We start from the raw sequence: 14,114 nt of genomic DNA on the forward strand, positions 1-14,114 counted from the left end.
ATAATATCGGTCAGAAACTTGGGTCCACACAAGATTAGTTTAATTTTGTATAGTAAGATGCAACAGACACCAAAGCAATTGTCATGAGGAAGAAGTGTTCACTTTACTCACAACCCCCTGGAAACAGGAGACATGGCACACCATGCAGGGCCACACAGGGAAGAACTAAGGTTGAGGAGTGGGATGCATCAAGAGGAGTTCTTAGAGGGAAATTTATAGTGCTGAATGCAAACAAGAAAAGAAGTAAGATCTAAAATTGATCACCTAAGAATCATATAAGCATCTACCTTAGGAGGCAGAAAAGAAAATTAAATCCAAAGTAAGCAGGAGAAAAGAAATAATTTTTAAATGGAGCAAAAATCAATAACATTGAAAACAGAAAATTACAAGAGAAAATCAACAAAACCAAAAGCTATTCTTTGGGGTGGGGGGGAAATGAATAAAATCTTTAAGCCTCTGGCCAGGCTAAGAAAACAAAAGAGAGAGAAAACACAAATGGTTAATACCAGTAATTAAAGAGAAGACATTGCTATAGATCCCACAGTCATTAAAAGAGTAGTTAAGGAACAGTATGAATAACTCGATGTTCATAAATTTGATAGCCTGATGAAATGGACCAATTTTTTGAAGATACAATCTGCCAAATCTCACACCAAAAGAAACAGACCATCTGACTAGATTTATATCTATTAAAGTAATTGAATCAATAAATAACCTTGCAGAACAGAATGTGTGAGGCCCAGATAGATTTACTGGTGAATTATACCAGACTCTTAAGGGAGAAATTAAACCAATTCTCTACAATCTTTTCCAGAAAACAGAAGCAGAGGGAATACTTTGTAAATCATTCTATGATGCTGGAATTCCATTAATACCAAAACCAGATAAAGACATTACAAGAAAAGAAAACTAGAGACCAATATCCTTCATGAATACAAATCTTTTAAATCCTCAAAATGTTGGCAAGTCAAATCCAACAATATAAAAAGAATTATACATCATGACGAAGTGGGGTTTATTTTAGTTATGTAAAACTGGTGCAACATTCAAAAATCAATTTATGCAATCCATTACACCAACAAGCTAAAGAAGAAAAGTTACATGATCAAATGAATAGAGGCAGAAAAAGCATTTGACAAAATCCAAACTCATTTATAAGAAAGAAAGAAAGAAACAAACAAACAAACAACAAAAACTTCTCTGAAAACTGAGCAGAGAACTTCCTCAACATGATAAAGAACACCCTACAGCCCAGATGGTGTGGCTCAGTGGTTGAGCATTGTCCATGAACCAGGAGGCCACAGTTCAATTCCTGGTCAGGGCACATGCCTGGGCTGTGGGCTCAGTCCCCAGCAGGGGGTGTGCAGGAGGCAGCCAACCAATGATTCTCTCACATCTTTGATGTTTCTCTCTTTCTCTCTCTGCCTCTCCCTTCCTCTCTGAAATCAATAAAAACATATTTTAATTAAAAGAGAGCATGTACAAAAAACCTACAGCTTAAATTGTACTTAGTGGTAAGAAACTAGACACTTTCTCAGTAAGATCAGGAATAACACAAAAATATTGCTTTTCATCACTAAAAAATTTAAATGGATGCATTATATTGTATATAAATTATGCCTCAATAAGGTATAATTAATAAGTGCCTAGTTTGAATGATAAATTATGTGGCCATAAGAGTACCATGGTAGATGGTGCGAGTAGTTTTTAAAAAAATAATTTATCCTTTATTGAAATCATTGAGTACTTTATATCACAGTAAGTTTGATTGGAAAAAATAAAACAAGAAAAAAGTCAATTTAAAAAAAAAACAACAACTCATGTTGAAATCAAATAAGCCAGCTAAAGTGAGTACAAACCAAGGAATTATGTAGGGTGGTTCCTTTTTAGTGTATGACTCCCACTGAGTCTATGTATAATTCTTGAAGTGTGTAATGAATGACTTTTCTCTTATTCTAGAATTGTACTGGTCAATAGTTAATATATATATTGGTTTTAAAAAAAGAAACAAAAAAATGTTAAAAAGAGAAGTAGTTAAAAACAAAAGCATGCACAACGCCTCACTTAATATAAATACATTTTTATTGATCTTAACATTACCTGTTATAACATTGTAATATCTGCTTTCTCTTGGGTAGCAAACCATTAATGTCAGCTATCAAATCTCTTTATTGTAAACATATCTCTGGTAGAAAGTATTTGGCTGGATTTAGCTTTTTGATCCAATCTGTAAATCTTCTTTTTAAAGAGGGGAATTTAAACTCTTTTTATTTATATTATTACAACTAGAGGCCCAATGCATGAAATTTGTGCACTTGGGGGGTCCCTCAGCCTAGCCTGTGCCCTCTTGCCTCTGGGAGCCCTTGGGATGGCTGATTGATAGCTTAGGCCTGCTCAGCCACCAGTCAGACATCCTTAGTGCAGCTGCGGAGGGGGGAGAGGCTCCTGCTACTTCCGCTGCGCTGGCCAGCAGTGAGCCCAACTTCTGGCTGAGTGGCACTCTCCCTGTGAGAGTGCACTGACCACCAGGGGGCGGCTCCTGCATTGAGCATCTGCCTTTAGGTGGTCAGTGTGCGTCATAGCGGCCCATCGTTTGCCTTCAGTTGATTTGCATATTAGCCTTTTATTATATAGGATACTAGAGGCCCATTGCATGACATTTGTGCAAGAATAGACCTTCCTTCCCCTAGCTTCACTCCCAGCCTCCTAGGAGCCAGCAAGCTCCTGGGGAGCGGCAAATCCTCACTTCTGTCTGGAGCACCACTCCTGTAGCTCCCTCCATCACTCCCCACCACCTCATAGCAGGCGTCCTGCTCTCCTGACTGGTCTGCACCTGTATATGCATATTAACCCATCATCTTTGTTGGGTTAATTTGCATACTCACTCTGATTGGCTGTGGGCATAGCAGAGATATAGTCAATTTACATGTTTGTCTATTATTAGGTAAGATATGTTTGGGTTTACTTCTGTCACCTCTATTTTATATATTATCCTTTACTTTTCCGACTATATATTTTGTTTAACTTTTTTTGCCTTGTCATCTATTGTCTTTTTATCTATTGCCCCTTCATTAATCATGAATTTAGAAGAATACTTATCATATTTTTACATAGAGCAAACTAAGTAAAATTACTTGCAAAAAAAGTTTTTGTTTAAATGTCTAAATTCATCAACTGGAGAAATGAAACAATAATATTTATGACCCTCACCTATAAAAGATATAAAAAAGTTAGCCTGTTTACATTTCCTCCCTCTTCTTTAATTTTTGGTTTGTATTTTATAGGGCGAGGGGCATCTCCCAATCTATTATCATGAAATTACCTTTTAAACTTAGGTATTTTATGCAGTAGCTTTTCTCTCAAGAATTATACTTCTTGGTTTGTAGTCTCAATACCACAGTTATTTCCATGTTACTTATAAGTTTAAAGGATTGTTAGAATTCTTTAAGTTTATGGAATTAATGTACCCTATAACTCCATGCACATTCTTGGGTTCTTTATTTTGACTCTTCCTTTTGTCTTCTATGCCGAACAGATTAGCACTGTCCAACAGAGACAGAATGCAAGGCACATATATATTTTTTAATTTTTAGTGGCTCTACAGCTGCGGTTCTCAACCTGTGGGTCGTTAGCAGGGTCGCCTAAGACCATTAGAAAACACAGATATTTACATTATGATTCATAACAGTAGCAAAATTACAATTATGAAGTAGCAATGAAAATAATTTTATGCTTGAGGGTCACCACATGAGGAACTGTATTAAAGGGTCGCGGCATTAGAAAGGTTGAGAACCACTGTGACCTAGAGGATGCTGGTCCTCAGAAAACACTTGCATAGCAGTGCATTAGGCTATGGATAGTTTGGTCCCGCATAAATGAGGATGTCTTTCTGATACCTCTTCTTTTTTTCATTTTTAAAATTTTTATTGAGGGAAGGGGTGTTCATAATTAATAGACTTTCATGGTTTGTAAAAATAAACTGGTTCAAAAGTCATATAATGAAAAATTTCTCCCTCTTGCCACTGTTTTCCAGTTCCCCAGTCCAGAGACAACTTCTTTTTTTTCTTCTTTATTAAGGTATTACATATGTGTCCTTGCCCCCCTCTCACCCTCCACCCCCTACCCTCGCTCGTGCCCTCACCCTCCTGGTGTCTGTGTCCATTGGTTATGCTTATAAGCATGCATACAAGTCCTTTTATTGATTTCTCCCCCTTATCCTTACCCTCCTCTACATCATCTAGAGCCATGGTCAGCAAACTGTGGCTCACAAGCCACATGCTGCTCTTTGGCCCCTTAAGTGTGGCTCTTCCACAAAATACCGTGTGCGGGCACACATATACAGTGCAATTGAAACTTCATGGCCCATGCGCAGAAGTCGGTTTTTGGCTTTCAAAAGAAATTCCAATCTATGTACTGTTGATATTGGCTCTGTTGACTAATGAGTTTGCCAACCACTGATCAAAGCAATCTATATTGGTGCTGCCTAATTGAAATTAATAGAAGCCATACAGAGAATGTGGCAATAGAATTCTTGGGTCTCATTCCTTCTAAGCCCTTTATCATCATCTTCTGGAATCTGATGTTGCTGAGATAATTTATATGACCAGCCTAATTTATCTATTTTTCTGCCTGGATAGTTTGTCCTTTATCCTTAAATAACACCATACTAATCTTATTTCTTTTTGCTTTTCATGCGTTTGTTTTTCTGAAACATGATAAAACTTTTGATCTGCTAATTATGATGTTCTTTTTACTTTGGGAAGCCTTTCTCATGGGAAGAATACCATATTTCTTTAATTAAAAGACATACGTTTCATATTTTATTTATTTATTTATCATGTATTTTTATTGATTTGAGAGAGGAAGAGAAATAGAGCTATAGAAACATCAATAAGAGAGAAACATGGATAGGCTGCCTCCTGCACTCCCCAATGTGGGATCAAGCCCACAACCCAGGCATCTGCCCTGACCAGGAATCAAACAGTAACCTCTTGGTTCTTAGGTAACTGCTCAACCATTGAGCCATATGGGCTGAGCTATTTTTTTTTTCTTTTCATATTTTAATCTTTCTCAAACTGAGAAATGTCTTATAAGGAACACCTTCATTTATTACTATCACTAGAGGCCTGGTGCATGAAATCCGTGCATGGGGCCGTGGGAAGGGTGGTGGTGTCCCTCGGCCCAGCCTTCACCTTCTCCAATCTGGGACCCCTCGAGGGATGTCTGACTGCCCATTTAGGCCCTATCCCACTGGGCAGTCGAACGTCCCTCTCACAATCCAGGACTGCTGGCTCCCAACTACTCGACTGCCTACCTTCCTGATTGCCCCTAACTGCTTCTGCCTGCCAGCTTAATCACCCCCTAACCACTCCCATGCCAGCCTGATTGATGTTTAACTGCTCCCCTGCCAGCCTGTTTGCCCCCAACTTCCCTCCTCTGCCAGCCTGGTCACCCCTAACTGCCCTTCCCTGCAGGACTGATCACTCCCAACTGCCCTGCCTTGCAGGCCTGATGCCTCCCAACTGTTCTCCCTTGGTTGCCTGATCATCCACAACTGTGCTCCCTTGCAGCCTGGCCCCTCCCAACTGCCCTTTCCTGCTGGCTATCTTGTGGTGGTCATCTTGTGTCCACATGGGGGCAAGATCTTTGACCACATGAGGGCTGCTATCTTGATCTTGTGTGTTGGAGTGATGGTCAATCTGCATATTACTCTTTTATTAGATAGGCTAGAGGCCTGGTGCAAGGGTGGGGGCTGGCTGGTGTGCCCTGAAGGGTGTCCCGGATCAAGGTGGAGGTTCCCTTGGGAGGTGGTGCAGCCTGTGGTGGTTTGCGGGCCAGCCACACCTCCTGGCAACCCAAGCGGAGGCCCTGGTATCTGGAATTTATTTACCTTCTACAAATGAAATTTTGTAGCCTGGAGTGGAGCCAAGCCTTCTGCTTGCTCTGTGGCTGCTGCCATTTCTGTTTGGATTTGTTTACCTTCTATAATTGAAACTTTGTAGCCTTGAGTGGAGGTTTAGGCCAGCTAGGGCAGGCAGAAAGCTTGGCTTCTTCCATTACCTGGGAAACCCAAGCCTCCCTCCTGCTTTCTGTAGCTGTAGCCATCTTGGTTGGGGTTAATTTGCATACATGCTCTGATTGGCTGGTGGGAATGGTTGGTGGGTGTGGTCAGTGGGTATAGTGGAGGTATGGTCAATTTGCATATTACTCTTTTATTAGATAATATTCCTTTTTATTTCCCCAAAAGCTATTTTTAAAGCTTCCTGAAATTGTGCATCCTGAAATTGATAATTTTATATCAAAGAAATACAATGTTATGTGGTTCCTTTTGTTCTCTCCTATTCGTCCTGCCCCCCCCCCCCCCCGAGAAAGACCACATAGTCCTATGCTGTTTCTGTTTTCCATCACTATTATTCTTTCTAACTATTTTTGTCTCTCTGTCCTTATCTTCCGCATCCTATGAGATTTTTCCCAAAGCTGTCCTCTAAGTCAAAACTCCATTCCGACAACGTTGACTTATATCCAGCTGCTTCTAATTGGGGCTTTGGTTTTGTAAAGGCTTTATTTTCCTTTTTTGCTTTCCTTGGCTTTGCCTTTCATTATCTCTCGCATTTCTTTAAGCCCTTGCTTTACGAAACCCATGTCCTCTTATCCTTTAGAGTTTGGTGTCATTTTTGTGTTTTCTGGACTAATTCTTACCTTTGTTTGGCATACAACAAATGCTTCTCTTTCTATTGAAGGTATTTTTTGCGTAAGACCCATATTCGTGCTTTGGGTTTTCTGTGCAGGTCTTGTGTGTGTGTTTGGGGCAGTGGAGAGAGTCAAGTTCAGGCACAGGGTGCTACAGAAGTTGGTCTTACACATTTCACATTTATAGTTCTCAGGTATTGTCTACTTTATTGCTATTGAGGGTGACATTTTCCTCTCATCATTCTTTTAGGTGCTGTTACTACTTTATAGAAAAACTTTATTTTTTTTCTGGATTTATTTTTAGTCAGCTATCTCAACTCAGTTTTCAATTATTTCTCTTAGCTAAGGTCTATCTGAAACTGCCAGCTCATACATATTTCCTTTTATGTGCTTATCACTATTCTTTGTTCTTTATCTTTAAGAAGTCTCTATGAGGTGAGTACTATTGGCCCATGAGATAGAAGAAAAAAGTAATGTTAACTATCTTATGCAAGTTCACATAGCCAGTACGTGATAAAAATGCTGATTTGTACCCAGGTAGATGACCTCTTAAATCATTACACTGTTTGCAAATTGTATTGTTATTTCCTGCTCTCAAAATTACATTTCTTACATTATTGCAATAGTTAAAATGAAGCATGCAAAATTATCTTTATCTTCTCATTTCTCCTACAACTTTCCCCCTCTCCATTAAGGAGATCAGCTGGGTGTAAGAAAAGCTAAAGTCTGAAGCATCTTGATACTAACTGGGCATGCACTCTTGGGCAAAGGTTAATAACTGTGAGCCTCAACTTTCTCATCAATGAAGTGGTAATAAGCACATCTTTTTTCTCAGAATTACTATCAGATTTAACCATTTGTATAAACTACTTTAAGACCTAGCCAGAGATATCATTATTACTACAATTTCACACCCAGGCGCCTATCTATTTTAGGAGCCTGTCTGCTTGGCTTGAACATCCTCAAGCCATCCAGTTGCCAGGAAACTTGTTATTATCACATTTTCTCTACCATTTTCTATTCTCCAATCCACACATGTGAACACTACTAACCACCACAACCATTGTCACCTGCCATTCTCCAAAGAACCATTCTTGTCCTGCAGCCTTATTACAGAGACTTCTGGTCACCTATCCATTACCCAATTTTTATGAAATCAACTAGAGGCCCAGTGCACGAAATCCATGCATGGGTAGGGTTCCTAGGCCTGGCCAGAGATCAGAGCCAATCGGGACCTTTCTTCCCCCAACTGCCGGTTACCAGCTGGAACCTTCCTTAGTTCCACACCACCTCCTGGTGGTTAGCACACGTCACAGTGGGCAGTCGAGTGGTCGAACTCCCTGTCAATAGAACTCTTGAGAGGACAATTTGCATATTAGCCTTTTATTATATAGGATAGACCCTCTGTATTGATGAATGGCACAATGTGCTCGGCTATGAAAACACACTTTCAAATCTCTTTGTAGCTAAAGTTAGCCAAAGAAATATACTCAGAAGATGGATGACCTAGCAGAAAAAAGTAGGTCTTTTTATGTCCATCCTACCGATGAAGAAACTGAGGCTTAGAGACATAGTATAATCCCAAAAACATGCAGTCTCTCTGACTGCAATAGTGATGCTCTTTCTACTGTACCACTGCCTTTATTACGCTCTCATCCCACTAGTCTGGTCTCTTCATGTGTATTATTATCTTCTAAGATAATTATTAGTTAGCCATGCTACTTTAAAAAAGTATATAGACTTTTTAAAGATAAAGAATAAAGGATAGCGATAAGCACATAAAAGGAAATATGTAAGAGCTGGCAGTTTTAGATAGACCATAGCTAAGAGATACTACCATTGTAAACATCAATACAAATCAAGGTGTCACCTGGGCCCATGAAATAATGTGGGATTTTACAGTGGCCTCTCAGAGACCAAGTCTTAAATTACAGTAGCCCCCAAACACTGGTTTGAGAGATCAGAATTCAAACAGGTCAGAGGGACTCTAGGATAGTGCCACAGGGCACTGGAGATTGACAGGGCTGACAAAAATGTAGGCAAATGTGCCCTGGCCGGTGTGGCTCAGTTGGTTGGAGTGCACCCTATATACCAGAAGGTGGTGGGTTTGATTTCTAGTCAGTGCACACACCCAGGTTTCAGGTTCAATCCCAGTTGAGGTACAGTAAAAGGGAAGCAGGAAGGAACCGATTGATGTTTTTCTCTCTTTCTTGCTTACTCTCTCTACCTCCCTCCATTTCTCTAAGATCAATTAAAAAAAAAATTTTTTTTTCATGCAGGCAAACACCAATTCCTCCCCAGCTAGCCCTTCCTCATAAGACAGGATGTGTTTCATTTGCATCTTTAGGTCCAAGCTTTGGCCAGTGCACAACTCCTCCTCATCTGCACCTGCTCAGAGAGGACATAGATCTGAGATCCTACGAGGTGCACAGGGGCATCCTCAAAGCAGACTGTAACCCCAGGAAAAGTCACATCTCCAGCGAATCCCTCTTCTCCAAGGTCAGAACAAGAGGGTTTTGGAGAAATGTTCCAGAGTTAAAAACTATTCCCTTTGGAAGGTGATTTGAACTTAATAACACAGCATAAAATAACCATGAATACATATTTGTAAACCTTATACTTCATGATAGAAGAACGCTGAGTATATGCCCTTTTATTACTTTTTGAACAAACTGTGTGCAGCCATGATTCAGGATGGGGACTATTTGCAGTGGCAAACTTTCTTTTACAGGCTCGTGATATTTCTAGCAGTGGCTTGCAATTCTGCCGACATTTCTGAAGTGGTTTTCAAACAGAAGTTAGCCTGTGAACAAACCTTCTAGATGTTTTCACATAAAACCCACATACACAATTAAATAGATGATCCTTGTATTAGTATTTTCTCTCTTTTCACGTGTTATGAACATTCACCACTGCAACCATACAGCAGGTAGGGAATTCTGGGCGAAATTTTAGAATAATGCTAGCAAGTGCCACAGCAAAACCACCCATCCTGCCTCCACTCATCGAAGAGAGGAGAAAACCGAGAAATATCTGCAGAGATTTGCTCCAGAGTCTCAGGATGAGTCAATAGTAAATATAGACTTACTAGTTAAGCTACTAAAGGAAAACAATTACCAACAAATACAACTGACAGTAGACCCTTCATAGAACCTTCAACATCAGCTCACGAGTAGGGCTCTCTCTGGAGTGAAAAGAGCCTGCCTCGTCTGCAGGAATGATTGAGAACCTTGCAGGACAGGAACCAGCATAATTTGGGTCCACAGGGCATCCATATGTGTTTCTAAGAGCCTTTCCCATAGCAACTCATTTCTTCTCAGGGTTAGTGTGAGGTAGCTAGCTCTGGACTCCTCAGAGAAGGTGACAAATTGTCTCTCACTTTGGTTCACAAGAAATCTCAGGATCCATATTTATTCTACTTATAAAAAGTATCATGTAAACATCAATACAAATATTTTTTTAAAGATGTCTTGCTGCCCTGGATGGTGTTTCTCAATGGTTAGAGTGTCGGCCCACACATTGAATAGTCACAGGATTGATTCCAGTCAAGGGCATGTACCCAAGTTTCAGGTTTGAGCTGCAGGTTTGATCCCCAGTCCTGGTCAGGGCATATGCAAAAGGCAACCAATCAATGTGTCTCTCTCACCTCTCTCACATTCATACTTCTCTCTCTCTCTCTCTCTCTCTCTCTCTCTCTCTGTCTGTCTCTCTACTCCCTCCATCTCTTCCATTCTCTCTAAAAATCAATGGAAAAATATCCTCGGGTGCAGATTAACAACAATATATCTATATCTATATCTATATCTATATCTATATCTATATCTATATCTATATCTATCTATCTATATATCTATAATGTCTTTCCAATGTAAATTTTTCTTAAGGATTTTTGTTCAGAGCTCACTAAGGAAATACATCTTTTCCAAAATAACAAATCTGCCATTCTGGGTTAACTACCCCAAGTTGCAAAGATCCTGGGTAAAGAAATAATATGCCACCAGTCTGCAGATTTTAGTACATAACTCCCTCCTTCCCTTGGAAGGAACCTTGTCTGCAGCCTTCCACACAGTAAAAGCTCAGAAATGTTTGTGGAAGCCCTGAGTGCTGTTTGAGGAAATTTCAATGATCACTGTTCACAGTTAGAAACAAAATAGCAAACCATTTCAAAGTTCTTATAGTTGAATAGACCCGGATATCTAATGCCTTACACTCAGTCTATGCCCATGGCTGTTTATTTGAGGGCTCCTGCATCAGGTGAGGGAGGAGCCCAAGGTTAGACTACATGAGCTCCAATTAAGTCAGTGGTTATCAAACTTCAGCTGCAGGCGAATCTCCTAGGAGGCCTGCTAAAACACACATCCGGGGCCCCATGCCCAGAGATGCTGGTTCAGCGGGTCTGGGAGGGGCCCATGAATTTGCATTTCTAACAAGGTCCCAGAGGATGGAAATGCTATTCCTCTTTGGACCACCCTTTCCAATCATGAGAGTCTAGCCTTTAAAAATCTGGTCTCACCCATTTGCAAAATCCTTTCCAGGGCAGGATTGCAGGGCAGGTGCAATATCATCGGGAGGGGTAATTCCTAAGCACACCTGCCTTCAGCGCCCTCCTCCCTTCAACTCAGGCCCCAAGCGCCCGCTCCCCACACTCACCGAACTTTCCCTGGTGTGGGGGGACACTCTCCAGAGGGCTGCACCTCAGTCTGCGCGCAGTAACCTCTGGGCGCCCAGGGCGCAGGGTGGGGAGCGCACACACAGGCAGCGAGGTCCAGGCTGCACAGCGCTGCGCAGCAGCAGGTGATACGGAGCACAGCCCCAGTGCAGGGCGGCTCTTTTAAGCCGGCGCTGACCCTTGACCTTGGCCTGGCTCCCCACTGCCAGCTGGGCTTTTAACTCTTTGCGGGTTTCCAGAGAAGATCCAGCTGCCTGCCTGTTGGCTTTGTCCGAAGCGGCTAGCTGCAGTTTGGGAGAAGGCACGGGCTGCCAAGAGTACTAGCCAAGGCAGAGTTCCTCAGAAACCCAGGGCAGCCTCTGTCTGCCGGCCACTGAGCTGAGGTCAGCGCTGCTGCTGGCCTGAGCCCTTTCCACTTAGGGCCAGTGCTTCACTCAGTGGTTTCCTGGGAGCCAGCCTGCAGAGAACCAGAGGAAATTCTCCCCAAGGGGCAATATCAGGGAAGCTGGGGTTGGAGAGCCACAGCACCCATGCTTGGGGTAGCAGGAGTTCTCTCCGGTAGCGTCCCAGAAGGGCAGGGCTGGGAAATGGAGCAGGCGACAGAAATGCACATGTGATCAGCAGAGATACTTGGAAAGCATTGCCTGTTCTTAGAAGAATGGCTTGTGTTTTGTGTTCGTTGGCTTGTTTTTCATGGACATGCATTCCCAGGGGAGCTTCCATGGGCAAACGTGTTCCTGGCTTGTGCCATTGAATTCATTCTGTCAGCTTCATTGGGCTGTGCTGCCAGGGAAGAGGCAAGCTACAAGCACTTATAGCGATGAAAGTTTATTAAAAGGCCCAGAAGAAACGTGAGGTGGGGTAGGAGGTGGGGAGGGGGCAGAGAGGCCCTGCTCAGCAAGGACTTCTGGGCCACCAAGCCTCTTGATTGTGGGGCTGCTTCTGAAATTCACTAGAAAGCTTCCGCTTTGTTTTGGAAGGAAAGGGGTTGGGAGGATGGAGAGAAATTGAAGGAGGACCTTCAGGACTTTTTCCTTTTATGATTTTTTAACAAGGTGTGTTTTGTTTGTTTTTAAGTAAAGGGGAAATGGCTTTCCTCAGAAGATGGTATGTTTGCTCAGTATATTATGTGTGGACATCTGGGATCCCCTTAGCACGGTTAGAATTATGGGATGTTCTGCACAGAACGGAAGGCAGCTATGTTCAATTCTGGGAGGAGATCTCAGCCTGAAGCATGGGGGTCAGAGCCCTGAGACCTGGCTCCTCTCTCACAGGGAGTTTCGTGTGTGTGTGTGTGTGTGTGTGTGTGTGTGTGTGTGTTGGGGAGCAGGGTGTGGGGAGTGGGGAGGTGAGTATTCACTGCCCGGGCACCAGCCTCCACCCCTGTTCTGGCTGCTCTGAGAAAGCTGTCCTCTCATCCTGAAGCAGGTGATTCCTATGATCGGTACGGTGGGACATTCAGAGAAAGGCAAAGGCACCTGTGTGTTTTTTCATTGTTTTTCCCGGCCATGACCTCCCTCAACAAAGGGATGGAATGAGAAACAGCGATCCAACCAATGCCAGCAGAATGGTGAGAGGAGGTGGGTGGCTGTGCTCTTTGTACATGACAACCTGGTGTTGTTTCTGGAGCATCATCATCATCATAACAACAATAATAATAAACTCAAGACTTCCGTCGGGGAGAAAGCTGCACCTCCAGCTCTCCCGCGTAAGCCAGTCAATTCCGTTTCTCCTCATACGTCCCTGGTGCCTTTCGAGCTGCTGCCCCAGCGCTGGAGCTCAGAACAAGTGAGTCCAAAAGAGCATGTCTCCCGGACAAGGAAAGTTTCTTGGCTGAGTTCTGATCCTGCAATTCATATTGGACCGAACGAAATGGCTAAGTGGAAAGTCTCAGCAAAATAGAAACGATTGTCACACTTCTATGACATGCACCATAAGACAGTCACAGAAAGGAAGAGACAGGTGTGTGCTCAGAGACGCACACAAAGGAAATGAACTGACGTTGCTAACTGTGTTTTGTCATTGCTTTTTCTGGCCAACCATGTCTAAGCCATTGGTCCCCCATCAATGATCACGTGTAGCTGGAATCACAACACACAGAGCACATCTGAGCCAACACTAATCAGAGGCAGTTCGTAGAAAGGACCCCTGGCTGCAATCCTGCTGCCAATGGAGAGAGAGGAGTAAAAAGGAACAGTGGGTGGAAAGGAGCTGTGCTAACGAGAAGCAGGTTCAAGCAGCAGCCTCCACAAGACGTGGCCCCCACTTCCATGTTGACAATGTGCTTTCCCTCCCTGCAGCCACTCTAGTCCTAAGTTTCTCACAATGAACCCTCCCAGCCGCATGGAACCTCACGGATCATGCGCAGACGCTCAGCAGGCATGTAGACAGCGGTGGTGGCTGTAAGCAGACCTTGACTGGTCCCGGGAAGAGGCCTGAGAATATGCACTGAAAGGGTAAGGTCTTCCAAAGCCACGGGGAAGCCTTGTTCCCAGGAGCCTGAGCATTCCTGTGAAATGGGCACACCTGGGAGCCTGAGCATTCCTGTGAAATGGGAACACCTGGGTGCTCATGCATTTGCGATGTGCAGTTTGATTCATGTCTAAATCATGTCTGCTGTGGAAATTATCCACACAATCTCAGCACTGCCTCAGTTGCTGAAGGAAGTGGACAGGTAACATTCTGTGCCAGATAGCATTCGGCACAGTCAAGCAAAGATGATACATCTCATTTTCCTAGCTATAACTAGACTCAT

General features: G+C 42.7%; 1 protein-coding gene across 4 annotated transcripts in view; it reads right to left on the minus strand.

The window, feature by feature from the left end:
* The window catches only part of COL6A5 (collagen type VI alpha 5 chain), a 100,605-nt gene extending 88,892 nt beyond the window's left edge, over window positions 1-11,713 (minus strand). For 2 of the 4 annotated variants that reach the window (XM_036431510.2, XM_045579301.1), the window contains exon 1: window positions 11,341-11,713. The gene's annotated coding sequence lies outside the window, so the exon portion shown is untranslated. The remainder of the gene's footprint in view (window positions 1-11,340) is intronic. The other 2 variants (XM_036431513.2, XM_036431514.2) reach the window with 2 other exon arrangements.
* Window positions 11,714-14,114: the final 2,401 nt, after the last annotated feature.

Source organism: Pipistrellus kuhlii, unplaced genomic scaffold (assembly GCF_014108245.1).
Source record: "Pipistrellus kuhlii isolate mPipKuh1 unplaced genomic scaffold, mPipKuh1.p scaffold_m20_p_11, whole genome shotgun sequence".
NCBI lineage: Eukaryota > Metazoa > Chordata > Mammalia > Chiroptera > Vespertilionidae > Pipistrellus > Pipistrellus kuhlii.